Genomic DNA, 14,935 nt, shown 5'->3' on the forward strand with positions numbered 1-14,935 from the left:
CAGTAACTTGAATTTCCTTCCATAGGAATCCACTGTGTGGTTTTCAGCAGAAAAGTTTCGAAGTGTGGAATTTTGGAACTTACAAATATTCCTCTAAAATCAGCCGAACTTCGAATTACGATTTACTCAACTTTTATCAGGAGAGAACCCAGTGCTGCATCTTTTAGCCCAGCACTGACCCTGAAAAGTAATTCTAACCGTACTTACCAGTAACTTGTATTTCCTTCCATAGGAATCCACTGTGTGGTTTTCAGCAGAAAAGTTTCGAAGTGTGGAATTTTGGAACTTACAAATATTCCTCTAAAATCAGCCGAACTTCGAATTACGATTTACTCAACTGTTATCAGGAGAGAACCCAGTGCTGCATCTTTTAGCCCAGCACTGACCCTGAAAAGTAATTCTAAGTGTACTTACCAGTAACTTGTATTTCATTCCATAGGAGTCCATTGTGTGGTTTTCAGCAGAAAAGTTTCTAAGTGTGGAGTTTTGGAACTTACAAATATTCCTCTAAAATCAGCCGAACTACGAATTCTGATTTACTCGCCTGTTATCAAGTGAGAACCCAGTGCTGCATCTTTTAGCCCAGCACTGACCCTGAAAAGTAATTCTAAGCGTACTTACCAGTAACTTGTACTTCCTTCCATAGGAATCCATTGTGTGGTTTTCAGCAGAAAAGTTTCTAAGTGTCGATTTTTGGAACGTACAAAAATTCCTCTAAAATCAGCCGAACTACGAATTCCGATTTACTCAACTGCTATCAGGAGAGACCTCAATGCTGCATGTTTAAGCCCAGTACTGATCGTGAAAAGTAATTCTAACCGTACTTACCAGTAAATTTAATTTCCTTCCATAGGCTCACATTGACTGGTTTCACTTGGAAATTCTTCGAAGTGTGGAGTTTTGGAACTTACAAATATTCCTCTAAAATCAGCCGAACTACGAATTCTGATTTACTCACCTGTTATCAGGAGAGAACCCAGTGCTGCATCTTTTAGCCCAGCACTGACCATGAAAAGTAATTCTAAGCGTACTTACCAGTAACTTGTATTTCCTTCCATAGGATTCCATTGTGTGGTTTTCAATAGAAAAATTTGTGTCCATTTTTGAAACGTACAAATATTGCTCTAAAATCAGCCGAACTACGAATTGCAATTTACTCACCTGTTATCAGGAGAGAACCCAGTGCTGCATCTTTTAGCCCAGCACTGATCCTGAAAAGTAATTCTAAGTGTACTTACCAGTAACTTGTATTTCCTTCCATAGGAATCCACTGTGTGGTTTTCAGCAGAAAAGTTTTGAAGTGTGGAGTTTTGGAACTTACAAATATTCCCCTAAAATCAGCCGAACTACGAATTCCGATTTACTCGCCTGTTATCAAGAGAGAACCCAGTGCTGCATGTTTTAGCCCAGCACTGACCCTGAAAAGTAATTCTAAATGTACTTACCAGCAACTTGTATTTCCTTCCATAGGAATCCATTGTGTGGTTTTCAGCAGAAAAGTTTCAGTGTCGATTTTTGGAACGTACAAAAATTCCTCTAAAATCAGACGAACTACAAATTCCGATTTATTCACCTGTTATCAGGAGAGACCTCAGTGCTTAATCTTTAAGGCCAGTACTGATCCTGAAATGTAATTCTAACCGTACTTACCAGTAACTTGAATTTCCTTCCATAGGCTAACACTGACTGGTTTCACTTGGAAATTCTTCGAAGTGTGGAGTTTTGGAAGTTACAAATATTCCTCTAAAATCAGCTGAACTACGAATTCCGATTTACTCACCTGTTATCAGGAGCGACCTCAGTGCTGCATGTTTAAGCCCAGTACTGATCCTGAAAAGTCATTCTAACCATACTTACCAGTAACTTGAATTTCCTTCCATAGGCTAACATTGACTGGCTTCAATTGGAAATTCTTCGAAGTGTGGAGTTTTGGAAATTACAAATATTCCTCTAAAATCAGCCGAACTACGAATTCCGATTTACTCACCTGTTATCAGGAGAGAACCCAGTGCCGCATCTTTTAGTCAAGCACTGACCCTGAAAAGTAATTCTAAGCGTACTCACCAGTAACTTGTATTTCCTTCCATAGGAATCCATTGTGTGGTTTTCAGCAGAAAAGTTTCTAAGTGTCGATTTTTGGAACGTACAAAAATTCCTCTAAAATCAGCTGAACTACGAATTCCGATTTACTCACCTGTTATCAGGAGAGACCTCAATACTGCATCTTTAAGCCCAGTACTGATCCTGAAAAGTAATTCTAAGCGTGCTTACCAGGACCTTGAATTTCATTCCATAGGCTAATATTGACTGGTTTCACTTGGAAATTCTTCGAAGTGTGGAATTTTGGAACTTACTTTTATTCCTCTAAAATCAGCCGAACTACGAATTCCGATTTACTCACCTGTTATCAGGAGAGACCTCAGTGCTGCATGTTTAAGCCCAGTATTGATCCTGAAAAGTAATTCTCACCGTACTTACCAGTAACTTGAATTTCCTTCCATAGGCTAACATTGACTGGTTTCACTTGGAAATTCCTCGAAGTGTGGAGTTTTGAAACTTACAAATATTCCTCTAAAATCAGCCGAACTACGAATTCCGATTTACTTACCTGTTATCAGGAGAGAAATCAGTGCTGTATCTTTTAGCCCAGCACTGACCCTGAAAAGTAATTCTAAGCATACTTACCAGTAACTTGTATTTCCTTCCATAGGAATCCACCGTGTGGTTTTCAGCAGAAAAGTTTCGAAGTGTGGAATTTTGGAACTTACAAATATTCCTCTAAAATCAGCCGAATTTCAAATTCCGATTTACTTACCTGTTATCAGGAGAGAACTCAGTGCTGCATCTTTTAGCACAGCACTGACCCTGAAAATGTATTCTTAGCGTACTTACCAGCAACTTGTATTTCCTTCCATAGGAATCCACTGTGTGGTTTTCAACAGAAAAGTTTCGAAGTGTGGAATTTTGGAACTTACAAATATTCCTCTAAAATCAGCCGAACTTCGAATTCCGATTTACTCACCTGTTATCAGGAGAGAACCCAGTGCTGCATCTTTTAGCCCAGCACTGACCCTGAAAAGTAATTCTAAGTTTACTTACCAGTAACTTGTATTTCATTCCATAGGAATCCATTGTGTGGTTTTCAGCAGAAAAGTTTCTAAGTGTGGAGTTTTGGAACTTACAAATATTCCTCTAAAATCAGCCGAACTACGAATTCTGATTTACTCGCCTGTTATCAAGTGAGAACCCAGTGCTGCATCTTTTAGCCCAGCACTGACCCTGAAAAGTAATTCTAAGCGTACTTACCAGTAACTTGTACTTCCTTCCATAGGAATCCATTGTGTGGTTTTCAGCAGAAAAGTTTCTAAGTGTCGATTTTTGGAACGTACAAAAATTCCTCTAAAATCAGCCGAACTACGAATTCTGATTTACTCACCTGTTATCAGGAGAGACCTCAGTGCTGCATGTTTAAGACCAGTACTGATCATGAAAAGTAATTCTAACCGTACTTACCAGTAACTTGAATTTCCTTCCATAGGAATCCACTGTGTGGTTTTCAGCAGAAAAGTTTCGAAGTGTGGAATTTTGGAACTTACAAATATTCCTCTAAAATCAGCCGAACTTCGAATTACGATTTACTCAACTTTTATCAGGAGAGAACCCAGTGCTGCATCTTTTAGCCCAGCACTGACCCTGAAAAGTAATTCTAACCGTACTTACCAGTAACTTGTATTTCCTTCCATAGGAATCCACTGTGTGGTTTTCAGCAGAAAAGTTTCGAAGTGTGGAATTTTGGAACTTACAAATATTCCTCTAAAATCAGCCGAACTTCGAATTACGATTTACTCAACTGTTATCAGGAGAGAACCCAGTGCTGCATCTTTTAGCCCAGCACTGACCCTGAAAAGTAATTCTAAGTGTACTTACCAGTAACTTGTATTTCATTCCATAGGAGTCCATTGTGTGGTTTTCAGCAGAAAAGTTTCTAAGTGTGGAGTTTTGGAACTTACAAATATTCCTCTAAAATCAGCCGAACTACGAATTCTGATTTACTCGCCTGTTATCAAGTGAGAACCCAGTGCTGCATCTTTTAGCCCAGCACTGACCCTGAAAAGTAATTCTAAGCGTACTTACCAGTAACTTGTACTTCCTTCCATAGGAATCCATTGTGTGGTTTTCAGCAGAAAAGTTTCTAAGTGTCGATTTTTAGAACGTACAAAAATTCCTCTAAAAGCAGCCGAACTACGAATTCTGATTTACTCACCTGTTATCAGGAGAGACCTCAGTGCTGAATCTTTAAGGCCAGTACTGATCTTGAAAAGTAATTCTAACCGTACTTACCAGGAACTTGAATTTCACTCCATAGGCTAACATTGACTGGTTTCACTTGGAAAATCTTCGAAGTGTGGAGTTTTGGAAGTTACAAATATTCCTCTAAAATTAGCCGAACTACGAATTCCGATTTACTTACCTGTTATCAGGAGAGAACTCAGTGCTGCATCTTTTCGCCCTGCACTGACCCTGAAAAGTAATTCTAAGAGTGCTTACCAGGACATAGAATTTCATTCCATAGGCTAACATTGACTGGTTTCACTTCGAAATTCTTCGAAGTGTGGAATTTTGGAACTTACAAATATTCCTCTAAAATCAGCCGAACTATGAATTCCGATTTACTCAACTGTTATCAGGAGAGAACCCAGTGCTGCATCTTTTAGCCCAGCACTGACCCTGAAAAGTAATTCTAACCGTACTTACCAGTAACTTGTATTTCCTTCCATAGGAATCCACCGTGTGGTTTTCAGCAGAAAAGTTTCGAAGTGTGGAATTTTGGAACTTACAAATATTCCTCTAAAATCAGCCGAATTTCAAATTCCGATTTACTTACCTGTTATCAGGAGAGAACTCAGTGCTGCATCTTTTAGCACAGCACTGACCCTGAAAATGTATTCTTAGCGTACTTACCAGCAACTTGTATTTCCTTCCATAGGAATCCACTGTGTGGTTTTCAACAGAAAAGTTTCGAAGTGTGGAATTTTGGAACTTACAAATATTCCTCTAAAATCAGCCGAACTTCGAATTCCGATTTACTCACCTGTTATCAGGAGAGAACCCAGTGCTGCATCTTTTAGCCCAGCACTGACCCTGAAAAGTAATTCTAAGTTTACTTACCAGTAACTTGTATTTCATTCCATAGGAATCCATTGTGTGGTTTTCAGCAGAAAAGTTTCTAAGTGTGGAGTTTTGGAACTTACAAATATTCCTCTAAAATCAGCCGAACTACGAATTCTGATTTACTCGCCTGTTATCAAGTGAGAACCCAGTGCTGCATCTTTTAGCCCAGCACTGACCCTGAAAAGTAATTCTAAGCGTACTTACCAGTAACTTGTACTTCCTTCCATAGGAATCCATTGTGTGGTTTTCAGCAGAAAAGTTTCTAAGTGTCGATTTTTGGAACGTACAAAAATTCCTCTAAAATCAGCCGAACTACGAATTCTGATTTACTCACCTGTTATCAGGAGAGACCTCAGTGCTGCATGTTTAAGCCCAGTACTGATCCTGAAAAGTAATTCTAACCGTACTTACCAGTAACTTGAATTTCCTTCCATAGGAATCCACTGTGTGGTTTTCAGCAGAAAAGTTTTGAAGTGTGGAATTTTGGAACTTACAAATATTCCTCTAAAATCAGCCGAACTTCGAATTACGATTTACTCAACTTTTATCAGGAGAGAACCCAGTGCTGCATCTTTTAGCCCAGCACTGACCCTGAAAAGTAATTCTAACCGTACTTACCAGTAACTTGTATTTCCTTCCATAGGAATCCACTGTGTGGTTTTCAGCAGAAAAGTTTCGAAGTGTGGAATTTTGGAACTTACAAATATTCCTCTAAAATCAGCCGAACTTCGAATTACGATTTATTCAACTGTTATCAGGAGAGAACCCAGTGCTGCATCTTTTAGCCCAGCACTGACCCTGAAAAGTAATTCTAAGTGTACTTACCAGTAACTTGTATTTCATTCCATAGGAGTCCATTGTGTGGTTTTCAGCAGAAAAGTTTCTAAGTGTCGATTTTTAGAACGTACAAAAATTCCTCTAAAAGCAGCCGAACTACGAATTCTGATTTACTCACCTGTTATCAGGAGAGACCTCAGTGCTGAATCTTTAAGGCCAGTACTGATCTTGAAAAGTAATTCTAACCGTACTTACCAGGAACTTGAATTTCACTCCATAGGCTAACATTGACTGGTTTCACTTGGAAAATCTTCGAAGTGTGGAGTTTTGGAAGTTACAAATATTCCTCTAAAATTAGCCGAACTACGAATTCCGATTTACTTACCTGTTATCAGGAGAGAACTCAGTGCTGCATCTTTTCGCCCAGCACTGACCCTGAAAAGTAATTCTAAGAGTGCTTACCAGGACATAGAATTTCATTCCATAGGCTAACATTGACTGGTTTCACTTGGAAATTTTTCGAAGTGTGGAATTTTGGAACTTACAAATATTCCTCTAAAATCAGCCGAACTAAGAATTCCGATTTACTCACCTGTTATCAGGAGAGACCTCAGTGCTGCATGTTTAAGCCCAGTACTGATCTTGAAAAGTCATTCTAACCATTCTTACCAGTAACTTGAATTTCCTTCCATAGGAATCCACTGTGTGGTTTTCAGCAGAAAAGTTTCGAAGTGTGGAATTTTGGAACTTACAAATATTCCTCTAAAATCAGTCGAACTTCGAATTCTGATTTACTCACCAGTTATCAGGAGAGAACCCAGTGCTGCATCTTTTAGCCCAGCACAGACCCTGAAAAGTAATTCTAAATATATTTACCAGTAACTTGTATTTCCGTCCATAGGAATCCATTGTGTGGTTTTCAGCAGAAAATATTCTAAGTGTGGAGTTTTGGAACTTACAAATATTCCTCTAAAATCAGCCGAACTACGAATTCCGATTTACTCACCTGTTATCAAGTGAGAACCCAGTGCTGCATCTTTTAGCCCAGCACTGACCCTGAAAAGTAATTCTAAGCGTACTTATCAGTAACTTGTATTTCATTCCATAGGAACCCATTGTGTGGTTTTCAGTAGTAAAGTTTCAAAGTGTGGAGTTTTGGAACTTACAAATATTCCTCTAAAATCAGCCGAATTCCGAATTCCGATTTACTCGCCTGTTATCAAGAGAGAAACCAGTGCTGCATGCTTTAGCCCAGCACTGATCCTGAAAAGTAATTCTAAGCGTACTTACCAGTAACTTGTATTTCCTTCCATAGGAATCCATTGTGTGGTTTTCAGCAGAAAAGATTCTAAGTGTCGATTTTTGGAACGTACAAAAATTCCTCTAAAATCAGCCGAACTACGAATTCCAATTTACTCAACTGTTATCAGGAGAGACCTCAGTGCTGCATGTGTAAGCCCAGTACTGATCCTGAAAAGTAATTCTAACCATACTTACCAGTAACTTGAATTTCCTTCCATAGGCTAACATTGACTGGTTTCACTTGGAAAATCTTCGAAGTGTGGAGTTTTGGAACTTACAAATATTCCTCGAAAATCAGCCGAACTACGAATTCCGATTTACTCACCTGTTATCAGGAGAGACCTCAGTGCTGCATCTTTTAGCCCAGCACTGACCCTGAAAAGTAATTCTAAGCGTACTTACCAGTAACTTGTATTTCCTTCCATGGGAATCCATTGTCGGGTTTTCAGCAGAAAAGTTTCTAAGTGTCGATTTTTGGAACGTACAAAAATTCCTCTAAAATCAGCCGAACTACGAATTCCGATTTACTCAACTGTTATCAGGAGAGACCTCAATGCTGCATGTTTAAGCCCAGTACTGATCGTGAAAAGTAATTCTAACCGTACTTACCAGTAACTTGAATTTCCTTCCATAGGCTCACATTGACTGGTTTCACTTGGAAATTCTTCGAAGTGTGGAGTTTTGGAACTTACAAATATTCCTATAAAATCAGCCGAACTACGAATTCCGATTTACTCCCCTGTTATCAGGAGAGACCTCAGTGCTGCATGTTTAAGCCCAGTACTGATCCTGAAAAGTAATTCTAAGTGTACTTACCTGCAAATTGTATTTCCTTTCATAGGAATCCATTGTGTGGTTTTCAGCAGGAAAGTTTCTAAGTGTGGAGTTTTGGAACTTACAAATATTCCTCTAAAATCAGCCGAACTACGAATTCTGATTTACTCACCTGTTATCAGGAGAGAACCCAGTGCTGCATCTTTTAGCCCAGCACTGACCATGAAAAGTAATTCTAAGCGTACTTACCAGTAACTTGTATTTCCTTCCATAGGATTCCATTGTGTGGTTTTCAATAGAAAAATTTGTGTCCATTTTTGAAACGTACAAATATTGCTCTAAAATCAGCCGAACTACGAATTGCAATTTACTCACCTGTTATCAGGAGAGAACCCAGTGCTGCATCTTTTAGCCCAGCACTGACCCTGAAAAGTAATTCTAAGTGTACTTACCAGTAACTTGTATTTCCTTCCATAGGAATCCACTGTGTGGTTTTCAGCAGAAAAGTTTCGAAGTGTGGAGTTTTGGAACTTACAAATATTCCTCTAAAATCAGCCGAACTACGAATTCCGATTTACTCGCCTGTTATCAAGAGAGAACCCAGTGCTGCATGTTTTAGCCCAGAACTGACCCTGAAAAGTAATTCTAAATGTACTTACCAGCAACTTGTATTTCCTTCCATAGGAATCCATTGTGTGGTTTTCAGCAGAAAAGTTTCAGTGTCGATTTTTGGAACGTACAAAAATTCCTCTAAAATCAGCCGAACTACAAATTCCGATTTATTCACCTGTTATCAGGAGAGACCTCAGTGCTTAATCTTTAAGGCCAGTACTGATCCTGAAATGTAATTCTAACCGTACTTACCAGTAACTTGAATTTCCTTCCATAGGCTAACACTGACTGGTTTCACTTGGAAATTCTTCGAAGTGTGGAGTTTTGGAAGTTACAAATATTCCTCTAAAATCAGCCGAACTACGAATTCCGATTTACTCACCTGTTATCAGGAGAGACCTCAGTGCTGCATGTTTAAGCCCAGTACTGTTCCTGAAAAGTCATTCTAACCATACTTACCAGTAACTTGAATTTCCTTCCATAGGCTAACATTGACTGGCTTCAATTGGAAATTCTTCGAAGTGTGGAGTTTTGGAAATTACAAATATTCCTCTAAAATCAGCCGAACTACGAATTCCGATTTACTCACCTGTTATCAGGAGAGAACCCAGTGCCGCATCTTTTAGTCAAGCACTGACCCTGAAAAGTAATTCTAAGCGTACTGTGTCGATTTTTGGAACGTACAAAAATTCCTCTAAAATCAGCTGAACTACGAATTCCGATTTACTCACCTGTTATCAGGAGAGACCTCAATACTGCATGTTTAAGCCCAGTACTGATCCTGAAAAGTAATTCTAACCGTACTTACCAGTAACTTGAATTTCCTTCCATAGGCTAACATTGACTGGTTTCACTTGGAAATTCTTCGAAGTGTGGAGTTTTGAAACTTACAAATATTCCTCTAAAATCAGCCGAACTACGAATTCCGATTTACTTACCTGTTATCAGGAGAGAAATCAGTGCTGCATCTTTTAGCCCAGCACTGACCCTGAAAAGTAATTCTAAGCGTACTTACCAGTAACTTGTATTTCCTTCCATAGGAATCCACCGTGTGGTTTTCAGCAGAAAAGTTTCGAAGTGTGGAATTTTGGAACTTACAAATATTCCTCTAAAATCAGCCGAATTTCAAATTCCGATTTACTTACCTGTTATCAGGAGAGAACTCAGTGCTGCATCTTTTAGCACAGCACTGACCCTGAAAATGTATTCTTAGCGTACTTACCAGCAACTTGTATTTCCTTCCATAGGAATCCACTGTGTGGTTTTCAACAGAAAAGTTTCGAAGTGTGGAATTTTGGAACTTACAAATATTCCTCTAAAATCAGCCGAACTTCGAATTCGGCTTTACTCACCTGTTATCAGGAGAGAACCCAGTGCTGCATCTTTTTGCCCAGCACTGACCCTGAAAAGTAATTCTAAGCGTACTTACCAGTAACTTGTATTTCCTTCCATAGGAATCCACTGTGTGGTTTTCAGCAGAAAAGTTTCGAAGTGTGGAATTTTGGAACTTACAAATATTCCTCTAAAATCAGCCGAATTTCAAATTCCGATTTACTTACCTGTTATCAGGAGAGAACTCAGTGCTGCATCTTTTAGCACAGCACTGACCCTGAAAATGTATTCTTAGCGTACTTACCAGCAACTTGTATTTCCTTCCATAGGAATCCACTGTGTGGTTTTCAACAGAAAAGTTTCGAAGTGTGGAATTTTGGAACTTACAAATATTCCTCTAAAATCAGCCGAACTACGAATTCCGATTTACTCACCTGTTATCAGGAGAGAACCCAGTGCTGCATCTTTTAGCCCAGCACTGACCCTGAAAAGTAATTCTAAGTGTACTTACCAGTAACTTGTATTTCATTCCATAGGAATCCATTGTGTGGTTTTCAGCAGAAAAGTTTCTAAGTGTGGAGTTTTGGAACTTACAAATATTCCTCTAAAATCAGCCGAACTACGAATTCTGATTTACTCGCCTGTTATCAGGAGAGACCTCAGTGCTGAATCTTTAAGGCCAGTACTGATCCTGAAAAGTAATTCTAACCGTACTTACCAGGAACTTGAATTTCATTCCATAGGCTAACATTGACTGGTTTCACTTGGAAAATCTTCGAAGTGTGGAGTTTTGGAAGTTACAAATATTCCTCTAAAATCAGCCGAACTACGAATTCCGATTTACTTACCTGTTATCAGGAGAGAACTCAGTGCTGCATCTTTTAGCCCAGCACCGACCCTGAAAAGTAATTCTAAGCATGCTTACCAGGACATTTAATTTCATTCCATAGGCTAACATTGACTGGTTTCACTTGGAAATTCTTCGAAGTGTGGAATTTTGGAACTTACAAATATTCCTCTAAAATCAGCCGAACTATGAATTCCGATTTACTCACCTGTTATCAGGAGAGACCTCAGTGCTGCATGTTTAAGCCCAGTACTGATCCTGAAAAGTAATTCTAACCGTACTTACCAGTAACTTGAATTTCCTTCCATAGGAATCCACTGTGTGGTTTTCAGCAGAAAAGTTTCGAAGTATGGAATTTTGGAACTTACAAATATTCCTCTAAAATCAGTCGAACTTCGAATTCTGATTTACTCACCAGTTATCAGGAGAGAACCCAGTGCTGCATCTTTTAGCACAGCACAGACCCTGAAAAGTAATTCTAAATATATTTACCAGCAACTTGTATTTCCGTCCATAGGAATCCATTGTGTGGTTTTCAGCAGAAAATATTTTAAGTGTGGAGTTTTGGAACTTACAAATATTCCTCTAAAATCAGCCGAACTACGAATTCCGATTTACTCACCTGTTATCAAGTGAGAACCCAGTGCTGCATCTTTTAGCCCAGCACTGACCCTGAAAAGTAATTCTAAGCGTACTTACCAGTAACTTGTATTTCATTCCATAGGAACCCATTGTGTGGTTTTCAGCAGTAAAGTTTCAAAGTGTGGAGTTTTGGAACTTACAAATATTCCTCTAAAATCAGCCGAATTCCGAATTCCGATTTACTCGCCTGTTATCAAGAGAGAAATCAGTGCTGCATGCTTTAGCCCAGCACTGATCCTGAAAAGTAATTCTAAGCGTACTTACCAGTAACTTGTATTTCCTTCCATAGGAATCCATTGTGTGGTTTTCGGCAGAAAAGATTCTAAGTGTCGATTTTTGGAACGTACAAAAATTCCTCTAAAATCAGCCGAATTACGAATTCCAATTTACTCAACTGTTATCAGGAGAGACCTCAGTGCTGCATGTTTAAGCCCAGTACTGATCCTGAAAAGTAATTCTAACCATACTTACCAGTAACTTGAATGTCCTTCCATAGGCTAACATTGACTGGTTTCACTTGGAAAATCTTCGAAGTGTGGAGTTTTGGAACTTACAAATATTCCTCTAAAATCAGCCGAACTACGAATTCCAATTTACTCACCTGTTATCAGGAGAGACCTCAGTGCTGCATCTTTTAGCCCAGCACTGACCCTGAAAAGTAATTCTAAGCATACTTACCAGTAACTTGTATTTCCTTCCATAGGAATCCATTGTCGGGTTTTCAGCAGAAAAGTTTCTAAGTGTCGATTTTTGGAACGTACAAAAATTCCTCTAAAATCAGCCGAACTACGAATTCCGATTTACACAACTGCTATCAGGAGAGACCTCAATGCTGCATGTTTAAGCCCAGTACTGATCGTGAAAAGTAATTCTAACCGTACTTACCAGTAACTTGAATTTCCTTCCATAGGCTCACATTGACTGGTTTCACTTGGAAATTCTTCGAAGTGTGGAGTTTTGGAACTTACAAATATTCCTCTAAAATCAGCCGAACTACGAATTCTGATTTACTCACCTGTTATCAAGAGAGAACCCAGTGCTGCATCTTTTAGCCCAGCACTGACCATAAAAAAAGTAATTCTAAGCGTACTTACCAGTAACTTGTATTTCCTTCCATAGGATTCCATTGTGTGGTTTTCAATAGAAAAATTTGTGTCCATTTTTGAAACGTACAAATATTGCTGTAAAATCAGCCGAACTACGAATTGCAATTTACTCACCTGTTATCAGGAGAGAACCCAGTGCTGCATCTTTTAGCCCAGCACTGACCCTGAAAAGTAATTCTAAGTGTACTTACCAGTAACTTGTATTTCCTTCCATAGGAATCCACTGTGTGGTTTTCAGCAGAAAAGTTTTGAAGTGTGGAGTTTTGGAACTTACAAATATTCCCCTAAAATCAGCCGAACTACGAATTCCGATTTACTCGCCTGTTATCAAGAGAGAACCCAGTGCTGCATGTTTTAGCCCAGCACTGACCCTGAAAAGTAATTCTAAATGTACTTACCAGCAACTTGTATTTCCTTCCATAGGAATCCATTGTGTGGTTTTCAGCAGAAAAGTTTCAGTGTCGATTTTTGGAACGTACAAAAATTCCTCTAAAATCAGACGAACTACAAATTCCGATTTATTCACCTGTTATCAGGAGAGACCTCAGTGCTTAATCTTTAAGGCCAGTACTGATCCTGAAATGTAATTCTAACCGTACTTACCAGTAACTTGAATTTCCTTCCATAGGCTAACACTGACTGGTTTCACTTGGAAATTCTTCGAAGTGTGGAGTTTTGGAAGTTACAAATATTCCTCTAAAATCAGCTGAACTACGAATTCCGATTTACTCACCTGTTATCAGGAGAGACCTCAGTGCTGCATGTTTAAGCCCAGTACTGATCCTGAAAAGTCATTCTAACCATACTTACCAGTAACTTGAATTTCCTTCCATAGGCTAACATTGACTGGCTTCAATTGGAAATTCTTCGAAGTGTGGAGTTTTGGAAATTACAAATATTCCTCTAAAATCAGCCGAACTACGAATTCCGATTTACTCACCTGTTATCAGGAGAGAACCCAGTGCCGCATCTTTTAGTCAAGCACTGACCCTGAAAAGTAATTCTAAGCGTACTCACCAGTAACTTGTATTTCCTTCCATAGGAATCCATTGTGTGGTTTTCAGCAGAAAAGTTTCTAAGTGTCGATTTTTGGAATGTACAAAAATTCCTCTAAAATCAGCTGAACTACGAATTCCGATTTACTCACCTGTTATCAGGAGAGACCTCAATACTGCATCTTTAAGCCCAGTACTGATCCTGAAAAGTAATTCTAAGCGTGCTTACCAGGACCTTGAATTTCATTCCATAGGCTAATATTGACTGGTTTCACTTGGAAATTCTTCGAATTGTGAAATTTTGGAACTTACTTTTATTCCTCTAAAATCAGCCGAACTACGAATTCCGATTTACTCACCTGTTATCAAGAGAGACCTCAGTGCTGCATGTTTAAGCCCAGTATTGATCCTGAAAAGTAATTCTCACCGTACTTACCAGTAACTTGAATTTCCTTCCATAGGCTAACATTGACTGGTTTCACTTGGAAATTCTTCGAAGTGTGGAGTTTTGAAACTTACAAATATTCCTCTAAAATCAGCCGAACTACGAATTCCGATTTACTTACCTGTTATCAGGAGAGAAATCAGTGCTGCATCTTTTAGCCCAGCACTGACCCTGAAAAGTAATTCTAAGCATACTTACCAGTAACTTGTATTTCCTTCCATAGGAATCCACCGTGTGGTTTTCAGCAGAAAAGTTTCGAAGTGTGGAATTTTGGAACTTACAAATATTCCTCTAAAATCAGCCGTATTTCAAATTCCGATTTACTTACCTGTTATCAGGAGAGAACTCAGTGCTGCATCTTTTAGCACAGCACTGACCCTGAAAATTTATTCTTAGCGTACTTACCAGCAACTTGTATTTCCTTCCATAGGAATCCACTGTGTGGTTTTCAACAGAAAAGTTTCGAAGTGTGGAATTTTGGAACTTACAAATATTCCTCTAAAATCAGCCGAACTTCGAATTCCGATTTACTCACCTGTTATCAGGAGAGAACCCAGTGCTGCATCTTTTAGCCCAGCACTGACCCTGAAAAGTAATTCTAAGTGTACTTACCAGTAACTTGTATTTCATTCCATAGGAATCCATTGTGTGGTTTTCAGCAGAAAAGTTTCTAAGTGTGGAGTTTTGGAACTTACAAATATTCCTCTAAAATCAGCCGAACTACGAATTCTGATTTACTCGCCTGTTATCAAGTGAGAACCCAGTGCTGCATCTTTTAGCCCAGCACTGACCCTGAAAAGTAATTCTAAGCGTACTTACCAGTAACTTGTACTTCCTTCCATAGGAATCCATTGTGTGGTTTTCAGCAGAAAAGTTTCTAAGTGTCGATTTTTGGAACGTACAAAAATTCCTCTAAAATCAGCCGAACTAC

Source organism: Triturus cristatus, chromosome 1_1 (assembly GCF_964204655.1).
Source record: "Triturus cristatus chromosome 1_1, aTriCri1.1, whole genome shotgun sequence".
Classification (NCBI taxonomy): Eukaryota; Metazoa; Chordata; class Amphibia; order Caudata; family Salamandridae; genus Triturus; species Triturus cristatus.